The sequence below is a fragment of the Larus michahellis genome, chromosome 3 (assembly GCF_964199755.1).
Source record: "Larus michahellis chromosome 3, bLarMic1.1, whole genome shotgun sequence".
Taxonomy (NCBI): domain Eukaryota; kingdom Metazoa; phylum Chordata; class Aves; order Charadriiformes; family Laridae; genus Larus; species Larus michahellis.
Genome location: NC_133898.1, coordinates 98,625,962 through 98,641,240, shown reverse-complemented (window position 1 = coordinate 98,641,240; position 15,279 = coordinate 98,625,962). Strand labels below are relative to the sequence as shown.

General features: G+C 46.6%; 1 long non-coding RNA gene across 1 annotated transcript in view; it reads right to left on the bottom strand.

Moving 5' to 3' along the window:
- LOC141741231 (uncharacterized) overlaps positions 1–10,580 on the bottom strand; it is a 42,295-nt gene extending 31,715 nt beyond the window's left edge. Inside the window, exons 1-2 of the long non-coding RNA XR_012586324.1 lie at positions 10,450–10,580; positions 1,119–1,230 (exon numbers count right to left, since the gene is read on the bottom strand). This is a non-coding gene — a long non-coding RNA (uncharacterized LOC141741231). The remainder of the gene's footprint in view (positions 1–1,118; positions 1,231–10,449) is intronic.
- Positions 10,581–15,279: the final 4,699 nt, after the last annotated feature.

Sequence of the window (15,279 nt, the reverse complement as noted above, 5' to 3'; positions counted from 1 at the left end):
ACTGTTAGGCAAGAGAATGCAATCAGTTATCTTTACTGCTCTGTTTTTTAATTTGTACAGTATTCTTACAGAGGTGTTCAGGCAGAAAGTGTCCAAGACACGAATACCAATCAACAGGGCTTGATACATGCTCATCTTGATACGATTTTGAACAAATAACGGTAAGAAAAATGGAACAACATTCCAACTTTTCAGCATCTGCATGAACTTACAGCTCATGTCACAGAAGGAGAAAGAGGCAAACTGGTGGCGCTTAAGCACTGCTCAGTTGAAAAAAATTCAACTGTTTTTCCTCTCACTCTCCCAAAATTTCCAAGCCAGATGAATGGATTATTGGTGATAAAGAAAAAAAAATAAAAACAACACAAAAAGCACAAAAAAAAGGCAACTAAACCAAAATTTTCCAAGCGCTGCTAGAACTCAAAAATAGGGCCTCTGTATTTTCCATCACCTCCCATACAGATGAGCTGATATGTAAACTCAGACAGGTAAATTAGTTCTTAATCATATTAGAATAACACTGGGATACCAACAGATAAAAATGCAAATTCAAAACTGCATAGAACTTGAAAAAAAACCTTAACTTGTGGCAATTGTTTCCTGACTTGCTTTGTAGCATACATTTTCAAATTCGCTTGTCAAAAACCTTAAGATCATCATTAAATATGGGAAAAAAAAATATTCCTCCTCTTCCTGTCACTGACAGCACAGGAAGATTAAGCACACATTACTTAAATGAACTCAAGTTCACAGCTGTTATGATACAGCATGAGTATCTCCAACTGTTGCCGATGAATTCGATTTCCCAACTGCATTTGAACTCGCTCTAAAATGCCTGAAAAAGCAGGCTCCCCCTGCACCGAGCAGGCAGTTGCAGACAAGCAGTTGCAATTACATACCAAATGAGATACAAAACATCCAGACATTTTGGAATGAGATGTCAAAACTATTGGTAAAAGTATGAACAACAGGTAGTGCATTTTCTTGAGCCTCCTCGCAAGAGTCTCTCCGCATTGCCTGATCATTAGGGATTTTAATCAGTTTTTAATCCATCTAGGTGAACAGATACTACAGTGCACCTCAGTAGAAATATATCTGGAGAAAAAACAAGAACTTACTTCTTCGATACCAGCTGATCCTGCTTCAGTCCCCTTCATGCAAGATACCCACACCTCCAGGGAGAATTGCATTCTTCGGCCGCCAAAGACTGCTCCTCAGATTTCCAGGAATCTGTATCACACACATGAACAGAAGTTACTGTAATTCCAGAAGTTCAGTAGTTCAGATCACATAGTTCTCATTATTAGGACTGTCTGGAAGAAGTCAGATAGCTTTTAACAGCCATTATTAAAATGGTGTCCTTTTCTGGTACAGTCATTTAAAACTTTGAATGTGTTTAAAGTGACACATTACTCCTGAATGCATCTGTCTCTCAATTACAGGAGATAAAGGTTAACTGCTAAGGTAGCATAAGTATTCAGAACCTATAATGAAGTAGTTAAATTTCCCCACCAGAGATAGGCATAACGACTTCTCATTTATTATCTTAAGAAACGTACAGATTACACAACCAAAACCAACCATACAATAAATCTGAGATTGAGCATCACTTCAGAAAAGCAAAATCCCCAGAATCCTCCTAGTTAAGCCTTTAAGACAGAGAAGGAATTTATTCACATGATCATTCTGGAGGAAAAGGGACATAGAGAACCCCTGTGTATATGGATGGATGGACAGACATGCAAGATAGAACCAGATTATTCGGAAAAAACCAAAACCAGAGATTAAAAAGAGTAGAGCATGGAAAGAACACAATAAGGGGAACTAAAGTAAACCAATCTGTAGGAGAAGAATACACACATGACAGTTCTAAAATCTCAGTTATGAGCACATAACAAAAGCAAAAGAAATGCAGTAAGTCAGGCTTATTAACAGAAAAGTATATATTCGAAATATATTATTTAACAACTTGCACTCCTGACACGTTTTGAAGGTACTTAAACCAGTTCTGTATGCGAACATGAAATGAGGATGTCTTTGATAAACACATCTTCTCTGTCAACCAGCCAGCATCAGCCACAAGTGAAGGCTACGGGGGGATATCAGCGCTGTTTATACTGTGCTATAGAATCAGCGAACAACACAGTGGTGTTTACTCTGTGTTTCAGTGTCACTGTGAAGTCCACAAACCTTAAGGACTGGCCAGAAAGGAAGCTGCAGTAGGCTCAACTGTCCTTTTGTATCAGCTGGTAGAAGTGGGTGACGCGCAGGTGGCTCAGAGCATTACTGTACTCGTTGGCAGAGCTGAGCGCTGTGCCAGTTGCTGCTCCACTGTGGAGTGGAACAGGTGACAGGCCTGAAGCCCTGCATAGAACAGTTTGGGTTAGAAGGGACTTTTAAAGTTCATCTAATTCCAACCCCCCTGCCACGGGCAGGGACACCTCCCACTAGACCAGGCTGCTCAAAGCCCCATCCAGCCTGGCCTTGAACACTTCCAGGGATGGGGCATCCACAGCTTCTCTGGTCAACTTGCTCCAGTGTCTCACCACCTTCACAGTAAAGAATTTCTTCCTAATATCTAATCTAAGTCTCCCCTCTTTCAGTTTAAAATCATTACCCCTTATCCTATCACTACACTCCCTGATAAAGAGTCCCTCCCCATCTTTCCTGTAGGCCCCCCTTTAGGTACCAGAAGGCTGCTGTAAGGTCTCCCAGGAGCCTTCTCTTCTCCAGGCTGAACAACCCCAACTCTCCCAGCCTGTCTTCATAAATATGCATCATTGTGTCAGTTCTCAATGCAGAATGCTTAAGTCGGTGGTTTTCCATTTCAGATAAATACAAAGACCACATACTGGGTCAACACAAGATAGAGATTGTATATTGGACAAGAAAACAGCCCCAAATGGCAATAACTCCTTCTTGTGGTTATTTGGGAGAAGCACTACTCAAGAGAGCATAACATGCCAGAACCCAAGCTTAGCAAAGAACATTTACTTAGCTTTAACGGGGTGAATAAACTACCTATAGTACACAACTTATTCAGCCTCGTTCTCTATATACAAAGGGAAGGCGAAGTACAGCCGCAGTGAGAACAAGCCTCTGGCACAGGGGACATGCTACAGGCAGTAGGTGGTCCATGTCCGAGATCCCTGCACATAGGAGTGAACATATGTTTGGGCTGGCCAGAACCATCTTCAAACACAAAACTCTGCCCAAACATCCTCCAAGAATTTCTAGGATGCTTTTGTCCTGTATTTTGCAAACTGTTCCCTAACTCACATTTCTTACGTCCTTTATTCAGGACATGTAATTTGCTCTGAAGTTATACTTCTGGGGAATGTATTTTATACCACATTGTATTCTTGAAGAAAGGCTGGGACTTGAAGTCTGATCCTTGTGTTGGTCCAGCGACGCACACCTCACATGCTACAAGTTTACCTGCATATTTCTGATCTCATGGTCAGGTAAATCAATGCAGGAATCAGTTCTGTTTGCCCATAGCCAGGATACAGCACCCATCCCAACCCCCTTGCAAATACAGAGAAGGCCATTTTTCTCTTCCCATCACTCTTTTTCTTGTGCAGAGCTCAAAAACACAACTGGGACATAAAGACTCTCAGAATAATTAGCACAATCATAATGCCTGTCCGTCATCTCCAGTAGATCAAAAAAAACCACAGCGTCTTACCACAAGACTATTTTTACTTAGTGTGCTCCACGATGAACTACACAAGCCCCAGACACTGTAGGAGAGTCTGCAAGGCTTCAGCTTACACTTTTTTTACCTACGAGGTTGTGCAATGCATTGATTACTCTTGTCCCAAAGGTACTTGAACATTACCAGAAATTAGTGCTAGATCCAAGAGAACTGCAGGATGCTACATTAAGCAACACATCCACTAGAAGTGTCCAGAAAGCAACTTCGTTAACACCACCACATGCTAAAGTAATTTAGAAAATGCTTCTTTCTTCATAGCACTACGACGTAAAACCTTAACAGCAACATTTGATGAACAAAACTAGAGTTCATGTGCAGCAAATGCATTAACCTTCGCACACATACAGACGGGGCAATGCACCTACTCAAGTCCCATTCTTCACTTATTTCCAACAGCCTCCCCTTTCCCTGGGTATGACCAGGCTTATGGCATGAGGGAACAGAATGAGGCTAAACATCAGCCTCAAGGTAGTTAGAGACTTGCTTGTTCCCACAGTTTGTAGTTAAGTACTCTGATCTATTGGATAAAATGCTGACATCATACCAACAAAGCCATGAATCTGAATCCTGTTAATGTTACACTTCCAAATTTCTCTTAACCTGTATTCTCATCAGCGTGAAAAGGTCTTTCCTCCCAGCTTTCCAGAAGCAGAAGCTAGAAGAGACTAATAGGCACAAGGGAAAAACATCCACTGTGTTAGCGAGAGAAACAATTCAGTCCTACGGAGGCTGACCACCTAAGGAAGGGGAGAGGGCTTACCAGCATAAATGTCCTAGTCAAGCCATTGTGGAAGCACCAAACTGCTTGAGAAACACAGATGTCAACACCGACACCCCAAAGGACGCACATACTAGAAAGTCCTGTGAGAGGAAAAAATGGAGTGAGCCCCAGTTTGGAACAGATAAAACACAGCCTCACGCAAGAGATCAGAGACAGGTAGGAAGAGGGCACAAAGAGAGAAGAAACCCTTCAGGCACTGGGAACTTAAAAGTATTATCCTTCGCCACCTTCACCCCAAAATTTCCAGTATAAGTCAGAAATAGTTGCTCTAAGTGCCACCCACACACAGCCTTCTACAGATGCAAACAAGCAGTGTAACTGCGTTACGCTCGTGATAAGCGGAAATAATTGTCCAGAAGTTACAGAAAAGGAACAGAAATGGGGACAAGAGGACACCTATGAAATGGTTTCCTATCCAAAAAAACTTTTCTGTGTTTATTAGCAGAGAAAATCCCCAGTGGATAAATACAGCTTTCATAGTCAGCTAAAAATTAGAGCTATTAGAACGTATCTTGACAGCTCCAAGAACAGCTCTCGGTTGCTTAGACTTATAGAAAGTTTATAATCAACTTGCCACAAAAGCTTTAATTTTCAACATCTGTCATTGAAGAAAAACACTGGAGCAAGACCAGAATTTATTTTTCAAATGTATTAATAACTAATCCCCTTGGATTATGTCAAGCACGTCACATTAGGATGGCTTGGGCTCACCTTGACCAGCGAGTATGCTAAAAATGCAACTAAACCCATCTACACTTGCGCTCCAACTCGTGCTTCTTTTAAATTTCAAATGTTTACACAGGAAAGGAATCTGTTGGACTAATGCTGATCAAGATTACACTACCGTCCTGTTTTATTCAGCATGAAGTGTTACAGGCAAATAAAGTCTTAGAGAATAATGTATAACTTCTTTTCTACACACCTGAATTTAAAAGAGAAGGAGGAACTTTTCTTTGCAAAAACGTACTTGGCTATGGTTGGTTCTGTTATTATAAAAGGTACATTTATGCAGTACAAGTTCTTGGTGCAAAGAGTTATATACGCAAACAGTTGGATTAACAAACCAAAGCTGAGAATGAACTTTTCCTGTTTCTGTTAATTTATGGCCCGATGTTACATTCCTTTCATGCAATGCCATAATCTTCAGTGAATGACTTCACATTATCCTCCTCAGAGTAATCTAGGAATGCAGATACAAAGAACATCAACCACCACCATCATAAGACTCACCCTTTTAACCCTCAAGGGTTTAGGTGGCTGATAGAGTTTTAGATATGAATAAAACTTTAAACTTCCATGATCAGCTGCTACTAACCCTTTAAGTACACCACTTTCTGCCAGTGGGTACATGTACCAACACTGAAACCAGTAGCACACCTCCAACAGTCCAAACCTCCACATGGTTCACAAACCCTCTGCTCGCCCTGTCACACCTCAACTGCTGAAACGCAGGAATGTGCTTTTCGAAGTGCAACTTCCAGATCTGTCCCTTAGCTCAGGAGTTTCAGAATGGATTGGCTGCACCAAAAACCTTTTTGTACAATACAAACAATAGGACAAGAAGCGTTCAGGTTTAAATACCCCCTCGGTCTGTCTCAGGTCAGAAACCAAAACTTGGCTTTCACTACCCAAGCTGAATGCCTACGTCAGTCTCACCTCCGTGCCTGGTAAGATTATGGAGCAGATCCTCCTGGAGGCACTGCTGAGGCAGAAGAATAATGAAGAGGTGACTGGGTACAATCAACACAGCTTCACCAAGGGCACATCGTGCCTGACAAACCTGGTGGCCTTCTATGAGAAGGTCACAACATCAATAGACAAGGGGAGAGCAACTGACGTCATTTACCTGGACCTGAGCAAAGCCTTTGACACTGTACCGCATGACATCCTGGTCTCCAGGCTGATAAAATATGGCTTTGATGGACTGACAATTCAGTGGATAAGGAACTGGCTTGACGGATGCACCCAAAGAGTGGCTGTCAATGGGTCCACGTCCAAGTGGAGGCCAGTGACGCGTGGAGTCCCTCAAGGATCAGTACTGGGACTGGTCTTGTTTAACATCTTCCTCAGCAACATGGACAGTGGCATAGAGTGCACCCTCAGCAAGTTTGCCGACAACACCAAGCTGCGTGGGGTGGCTGACACGCTGGAGGGAAGGGATGCCATCCAGAGGGACCCTGACGGGCTGGAGAGGTGGGCCCATACCAACCTCATGAAGTTCAACAAGACCAAGTGCAAGGTCCTCCATCTGGGTCGGGGCAATCCCAAGCACCGACATAGGCTGGGCAGTGACTGGCTTGAGAGCAGCCCTGAAGAAAAGGGCTTGGGGATGCTGGTGGACAAGAGGCTCAATATGAGCTGTCAGTGTGCGCTAGCAGCCCAGAAAACCAATTGTATCCTGGGCTGCATCAGGAGAATGGTGGCCAGCAGGTCGAGAGAGGTGATTCTCCCCCTCTACTCCACTCTCGTGAGACCTCACCTGGAGTACTGCGTCCAATTCTGGAGCCCCTACTACAAGAAAGATATGGACGTGCTGGAATGTGTCCAGAGAAGGGCCAAGAGGATGATCAGAGGGCTGGAGCACCTCTCCTATGAGGACAGACTGAGAGAGTTGGGGTTGTTCAGTCTGGAGAAAAGAAGGCTCCAAGGAGACCTTATAGTGGCCTACCAGTATCTTAAGGGGGCCTACAAGAAAGCTGGTGAGGGACTTTTTAGGATGTCGGGTAATGGTAGGACTAGAGGGAATGGATTAAAACCAGAGATGGGACAATTCAGACTGGACGTTAGGAAGAAGTTCTTCACCATGAGGGTGGTGAGACCCAGGAACAGGTTGCCCAGAGAGGTGGTGGAAGCCCCATCCCTGGAAGTTTTTAAGGCCAGGCTGGACAGGGCTCTGAGCAACCGGATCTAGTGGGAGATGTCCCTGCCCATGGCAGGGGGGTTGGAACTAGATGATCTTTTAAGGTCCCTTCCAACCGTAACGATTCTATGATTCTGTGATCCTTGTGGTGATGCCATCCATGCTTTCTCCAGCAATTTCAACAGGAGAGGCTCAGTCCAGGACCTCCTGCCACCCAAGAGAGCAACACATTCAAATCACTCCTCCAAATCAGCAAGATGACCTAAAAAAGAGCCTTTGGAAAAGGGGACCTTGCTCAGACAACTCATTCCAGGACAGCGTTTGCAACTGCAAATAATATGAATGGATCAACACCTTCACCCAGCTAGACCCAAGACCTAAGCCTCTATAAAAGCTGACCTGCATGGCAGATCACTCTCCACATGTCCCACTGGTCAGCTGAGGCACTCTGCTCGTTTACTCTGAGGTGGCCAGAGGACACCTTGCACGGCCTTTCCCAGCAGGTCATACAGACAGAGCAAGTGCCAACTGCTGCTGGGCATCAGAGCAGCTGCAGGTCAGGCATCTGCATGCACCTTAAGCCACCTTGAGTTTTGTGCCTCCTCCTTCTGTCAACTGTACAGAAAGTACAGACACACTCTTGGCATGTTTATCTTTGCTCAGCTTCCTAAAGATTCAGTGAAATGAATCACATGCAGCACTTGTATCCATTGTACTAAAATAAACAAGACTCAACCACAGGATCTCTTTTTAGTATTCAAAGCATCTGCACGTTGGTGGAGGCAGCCCCCGTGAAAACACTCCCCCAGATGACCCCCCGCTAGGGTTTAACAGCTCCCAACCCCATGGAGTACCAGGGCAGTTACTTGGCTGCAAACACAGCTCGAACATCACATCTGACTTCATGGTTAAGGAAGCGGATTCCAGCTACAAAAGCAGCATTGAGAAAACAGCTTAGAAAAGTACAGCAGCACTGTCAGGGCTCTAACTTTATAAGTAGATTTATAATTAAGAGTCAGAACTAATAATGAGTTTTTCAATGGTAACAGCAAAGAGCTAACGATCTATCAGGAATCACGGACGTTGCATTTAACACTTAGTATTTCCCTCACTTCACATGAGGAAACAGACAGACTTACAAATTTGACATATGACACAAGAGGTCTCAACACACGAAAAATATTGCTGGAGATATTAAGCTCACCGGGAAACCTATCCTTCAGAAAGTGAACATAACAGAAATTAATCTTTACCCAGATCTTTCGACAGCAACCTCATACATAGCACTTCCAACCTTAGTACCTATATGCGTTTTGGTTACAACAAAGCAATGGGCAACAGCCATAAACAGGTAGCACGTGTTCTAACGCGGGTGTGTTAGCTTTGACTTTTAATAGCCAAGGTTTTTTTTGGAAGAGGGTTGTTATCTTCTGCAACCAATCTATTTAAACTCAGGCTTCTCCATCCAAATAGATGGAGTTTAGAAGAGCTTAAAAGTGACTCGCAGTAGACACAGAAGTAACCTTCAAGGTTACCTTGCCCTACGTGCGGCCTCAGGAAGGAGAAAAACACAGTTTCAGCAAAGGAATTTCTTGCCTGGCTGGAGGCCACACCCGCCACAACAACCCATGGCAGGAAAGCATTTGGATTCACAACTCTACCCCTAGCACCCAGCCGGAGGCAAAGCAAAACTTTCTCATTTTCCGAGAAGAAAAGAAACTCTTGCTCAATAAGTAGCAATTATGCTGCAGAATTTATATGCTGAGCACGGCTGAATGTACGAACACCAGATCAGTCAACCATAGCTTTAGCGCTTTGAGTATGATTAACAGAATGAACTTTCAAAGGTCAATTAAATGTCAACACATTTTAAAGAGATATTCTTCTTAAGTTGGGCCCATGTGTAACAGTACCTTCCAAAGCTGCTGTGCCACTTTCACCTTAAAATTCTACCCATCCTATACTCACATGTACAGACACAAAGATGATAACTAATTAACCTTTGATAGAAAATAATGGCTATTTACGCTCCTGGCTTCCTGTCGCTAAGCTGTCTTTTATTACTTGTGTCTAATCCAGTAGACGGAGACACTCTTCTCCATCTCCCCAAAATTTCATTTCAACTGTTCAGGGTGTGAGTGAAGGGAGAAGAAAAGGAGAAAGAACAGTTTGAAAGTCTGATAATTTACTACATGAAAATGAGAAGTGGCTTTTGATATGCAATTGAGTCGCCTGGATATAAAACCGGGAGAGGAAGGCTGGGGGGGGGGGCGGGGGGAGCTGTAGCAGAATTAATTACGAACACATTAATCATCATTTTAGTCAGACTGGCGATATATCTTTTCACTCCTAAACATCTCTAGAAAAACAAATTTCAGGTGACTAGCTCAAGACATCTTAAAACTGACGCTGAAAAGCGGAACACTCGGCACAGAGCGGTTTAAATCACCTCTCACACTGGATGCTCAAATCATTACTCAGTTTAAAAACAAAAAAGTCCCCACCTCAGTAAGATGCGAAAGGATCGAAATCCTGACCAAGGCCTCACGACACGACTCTAAATCATTTTGACGTGAGCGGTATTTATTCAAGAGCGGAGATAAAACGTAAATTTGAGGGCAGGGAGAGCCCGGCAGAGCCGCGCACTGTTCGGATGAGGAGAACACGGGATGCAGAGTTTTCCCCGGGAGGGCAGCGGCCCCGGCCCCTCTCCACAGGCAGCTCCGTGATTTTGGGAAGGGTATTCCGGAGGGTACCCGGCGGCCGGGGGACAGTCCCCGCCGGGTTCCGGGCCTGGTGCTGCCGGGCAGCGTCTCGGCGGCGGTTCTCCCACCAGGGCGGGCAACGCTCAAAGTTTCTACAAACTTCCCAGAGGCGGGGGCTGCCTCAGACCCCACCCCGGCTCCCCGGGACCCGCACGGAGCTCCGTCCCGCCCGTCCCGTCCCGCCGCACCTGCGGCCCCGCCAGAGCGGGCAGCCCAGCCCGGCTCCCGCAGGTGCGGCGGCCCGTGGTGTTCCCCCCGCGAACCGGTCCACAGGCAGCGGGGGGACCAGCCCCGGGGCCCGCCGGCCTCCGCGCCCGCTCCTTACCTCACCTGGCCGGGTCCCGCCGGGGCCCAACTTTCCCACTCCGGGCGAAACTTGCGGTGGGCCCGCTCCCGGCCGCCGCCACCACCGCCTCCAGCCCAGCCCGTCCCGTCCCGTCCGGCGGGGCGGGGGCCGGGCCCAGCCCCCCGCCAGGCCCTGCCACAGGGGCGGCGACAGGGGCCGGGGAGGGGAGCCGAGCCGCCCCCCCCCGGCGCCGCCGCGGCCGGGGCGGGCCGGGCCGGGCATTGTCCGCCCCCGGAGCGCCCTTCCCGGCGGGGGAGGGGGGCGCAGGCTCCTCCTCCCCTCGCCATGTTCTTTGTGTCTCCGGCGTTCCCCCTCACGGCCGCCGGCCCTGCGGCGCCGCCTCCCTCCGGCGAACCCCTTTCTCCCCTCCCGCCGCGGCGGGGCCGGGGAGCGGGGCCGCCGCGGCCGCAGGTGACCGACAGACCGACCGCCCCCACCCGGCCCCCCCACTCCCGCCGCCGCCGGAGGGGATCCCGTCCCGCTCCGCCAATTAGCTTAGGGGGAAAGGGGCAGCCCCGGCCAATGAGGCGCCGGGGAGCTCGGAGAGTCCCCCAGGGTGAGCCAATGGGGCGGGGAGCGGTGGGCAGAAGGCCCGCCTCCCCTCCCACCCCACCCCACCCCGCCCCGCCCCGCCGCGCCGAGGCGGCCGCTGGCCGGCAGCGACAGCGGGGTCAGCGCTGTCGCCACCGCGGGCCGGGCTTGGGGCTCCGGCGCTGAGAGGCGGTGTCGGCTCGCAGAGCTGCGGCGTGCTGAGCGGGAAGGAGCGGGTAGATCGTCCCTGTTGGGCCCCGCCGGCCCGCGCCGCGCCTTGACCCCTGTCCCCTCAGCGGTGGGCGCCGGGGCCTGCAGCGGCCTCAGCACCCCGGCCCTGCAGCCCTGCTGCCCTGCCCCGCCTGCCTCCCTCCCCGGGTACTAATTGGTGAGGTGGGAGGGGTAGGAGGCAAAAAGGGCTTGCGGAAAAGCAGAAGGACATCCCGGCCGCGGTCCAGGGAGAGGAGAGGTTGGTGGGGAGCGGAGCGGCCTCATGAAGCGGGAAGCGTTGTCTCTGACTTGTCTCTGGCAGAGGCAAAAGCCGCCTCTGATTAGTCCTTCCATCAGCTTTGGAGTGTGAGGAGCACAGAGTCCCTTATATACCCAGAAGAGTGAGCAAAAGAAATAATAATAATTCAGAGATGAAAGCCACCGTCTTGGGGTGTCATTGCCTTTCCCGTAACTGTTACGCTCATCATGTGACCCACAAGTATACTCCACTCAGTAAGTCATGGTTATACACTCCAAAACTGGGTGTATGTATTGTTTAATATCAAAATACATTACCTTGCTTGTTGCTTAAACTTTCATCATGTTTTATGTGTGTGTGTATATATATAACATGTATATATTATACATGTGTTTCATATTCCAGTCCTCACAATCAAGTAAATCTCTTTTTAGGCTATCCCAATCCTTCTTTCTCCTGGCTGTCCCTCCCAGCCCCACCATCAGGAAATTTCACCAGTACAGCACATAATTTGGTGCCAAGTCTGTGGATGAACCTGTTAAACTTCAGTGTAATGCCTGATCCGTCTGGAGCTTCCTTCTGCGAGGGAGCGTTCCCTCTGTGGCATCTCCCTTTAGCCAGCTTCTTACCCACCCTGCAGCACCTCGCCAGCCCCTGTCACAGCTTTCTGTGAAATCGTGCCAAATGCTGATCGAGGTCTAGTCCCACTGGATCTGCCTTCCCCTTATTCAGGAGCCTTACTTCTCACAGCAGGTACTGGTTTTGCCTCACAAGATTTACTTTTGGCAAAGTCCTGTTGCATTTTATCCCACTTTCCACTTAATTCCACCTGTTTCAGCATGTTTTCCTTATACATTTGCTCTCAATCCATAGTGATTAATGGTGGCAGACAAGTAGTCTGCAGTGGCTTGCTGCTGAGTTTCAATGCTGGCAGTAAGAGCGTGCTGGTGGCTAGCCCCCGTGGGCTTCCCCCTGCCTGGGAAGAACGTCTGTGACTCTTGCCCTTTGATGAGGATTGCCATAGTAGGAGTCCCATGGCAAAGATATAAGAATAATAGAGGCTAATTCCAGCTTGTATGCCATACACTGCGTCTTGTGCCCATGGGAGAGTCATCAATATTACAATTAACAAAAACAGAACTTGGATTTTTCTCCCATATGTGTCACGGAGGTCCTTCTTTCTCAGCCTCTTGAGAGCTGAGTACCAGTCCATAAGCACATCAGTGGCAGCATCCTCTCCTGCGTATCTCAAAACATAGCCTTGGCTTAGATTTTTTTTGCTGCATTTCTGTTTGTCAATTAAGATCTGACCTACTGAGCCGACCTGGTACCTTTCTGGTGTCTGGGGGGTTTTAGCCCAGAAGTTCAGGTGTTACTATTGTCTGTAAGGCTTGTATTTCTGTCACTGCCGGGCACAAGTCCGGGGACAGAGCCTGGGCATGCCATTGTGGTACAAACATCTTGCCAAGGACAGTCCTGCCCCCAACAACCCACAGCTCAAGTTGGACAAGATGTTAAGAGATGCTGAAGGAACAACGACATCTAGTATTTATACATGGAATAGTTATCTCAAGGCTCAGCCAAATCTCATCAGCAGAGCAGAGCAAAAATTTTGGAGTAGTTTCAGATCTATACTCCACAAATCCCTCCTGCAAAAGCCATGTCCAGCTTCCTGATCCGTGGGTACAATCAGACGTTCGTTGCTCACAGCAGATACATAGGTGATTTGCAACGCCTTTATGAGCCACCGCTGATTGAGCTGTGGTAATTGGCCATGTTCCTGCCCATAAACTGTTTCAAATGTGAGAAAAGCATTTCCTGAGCTGCTTTCACGGGGGAAGAGGTTTGTGTTAGCATCACATCTCACTTTGCCATGGGCTAAGAAGAGCAGGGATGGGCACTGCTGCTCGGCTGATGTCTGGTGAGCTCTCAGCAGTCTTTAACACCCAGATGGATCAATCGGAAGGCTGGGTTAGCCCAATCTTGCCGACCTTTGAAGATCTGAACTTACTGTTTTACATTTAAAATAGCTTGGTAAACGTATAAAGTTCAATCATATATTTAAGGTGTGTGGAGTTATATTTACTAACTTTTTTCAGTCACAGTTTATTAATGTAATATCTGTGAGGGAAAGCTATTAGGCCCTGCCAAGTGAAATGCTTTTTGAGTTAGAAAAAAATTGTGTCTACTTTGTTACGGGCATGTTTCTCACAAACGCAGTAAGTCAATGGTGTCCTTGTAGTGATTAATAGAGAAGCCATTCAGAGTCCTTGGGGGGGGGGATGGGTTTTTTTAATTACCAAGATAACTTCCTCATCAAAGCCATTGCTCAAGGACAAAACAACTGTGTTTTACTCACTTTCATTGCTCTAGTAAGATGAAAAAGTGTTGATATATTCTCCCCAGAGGTCATCAGAACTACAAACAAAGTTGTGGACCTAATGTATACACAGACTGGTGGACAAAGCCTGGGGTTCATTGTACTGTAAAAGAAGCTGAACAGAAGGGAAGGCGGATATTAAACAAGACATTTGGAAAGAAGAGGTACCTACCCTACATGGCATCTGATTCGCAGCAGAGCTGCTGTGTGGGAGGCTAGGAGAAAGAAAAAGCACAGTCATTTTATTTTAGTTTTTAATGAAGGACAAACGCACTGCAACATTAAGGGCAAAACCAGTGATATATTCTTGCCTTTTCTGATCCAAACTCAAGAAATGTGGCTCAAATCCCGTTTGAGCCAATACTCATGATCTCACAGATTATTTCCACCAGAAAACCAGGGTCTACAAGGGTAGGGTTGGGAGTGGCGCTGAGAAAGTTCCGCTTTCTTGTGGAAGAACATACCTTCTTCAGTATTTATTCAGTACTCCTAGCTTTCTTCCAGTTTGTTTTCTACAAGAAAGAAAGAGTCCTCAAGTTTCTCTCAGGCTCGCATTTTCCACCTTTCCCTTGCGGCTGTGACTGCTTCTCTCTGCCTCTTCTCTGTCTATTTGCAGCCACAAACAACCAACATGTTCTGGCTGATGTTCCATTTCTGAGTAGCATGGCCTATACAGTCTGAGCTTTTGGGTGAAATTAATATTATGCCATTTTTCTTACTCCAAAAATGTTTGTAGTTAAAAAGTTGCAAAGTTAGGCACTCCTCCAAGCAACACATTTCAGCGATACAAAATTATTTTCTGCATAATCCAACTTTCAGTACAGCTCTTGGTTTTATGATGTCTAGCACAAGAGGATCTGATGTGGGTTGGCTGATAGATACAACCATAATGAACATGCTTAATAAATAATACAAAGATTGGGCAGTTCTGCCACTTCATTTCTGATTGAAAGTATAACTCAGAAAAACACCCTGATCCAAAATTTGTTTTCTTCTTCATTTAAATGATGGTTTCTCATCTGCAGGGGATGTAATGTGAATATGTAACACTTGGGCAAGAGGGGTTAGATCTTTGCCCTCCACTATTGTCTTCAGCACTGGAACACAGCGATGGGTTTCTTTGAAAGCACAGCAGACAGCTTTTTAAAGTGGCCTCGCTGGTAAAGAGGAGAGCTTCAGATGTCCAATTCGGTATTTTACCAGGCACATAGTGAGTTACAGTTAGGGAGCGGTATGTAGTGTTTAACCTTCAGAAAAGATGATCAGAGTAAGAGGAATCTTGCGGTTTTGCCACTCTGGACTTCAAAGTAAAATTAACACAGCTTAGAAAATACTATTTTACAATTTAATCAAAGGTGACTTTTAGACTTCAGTTCTCAAGTGTAGCAAAATATTCCTCTTGACTGATATGGTTCGATTTAGTGCCTCA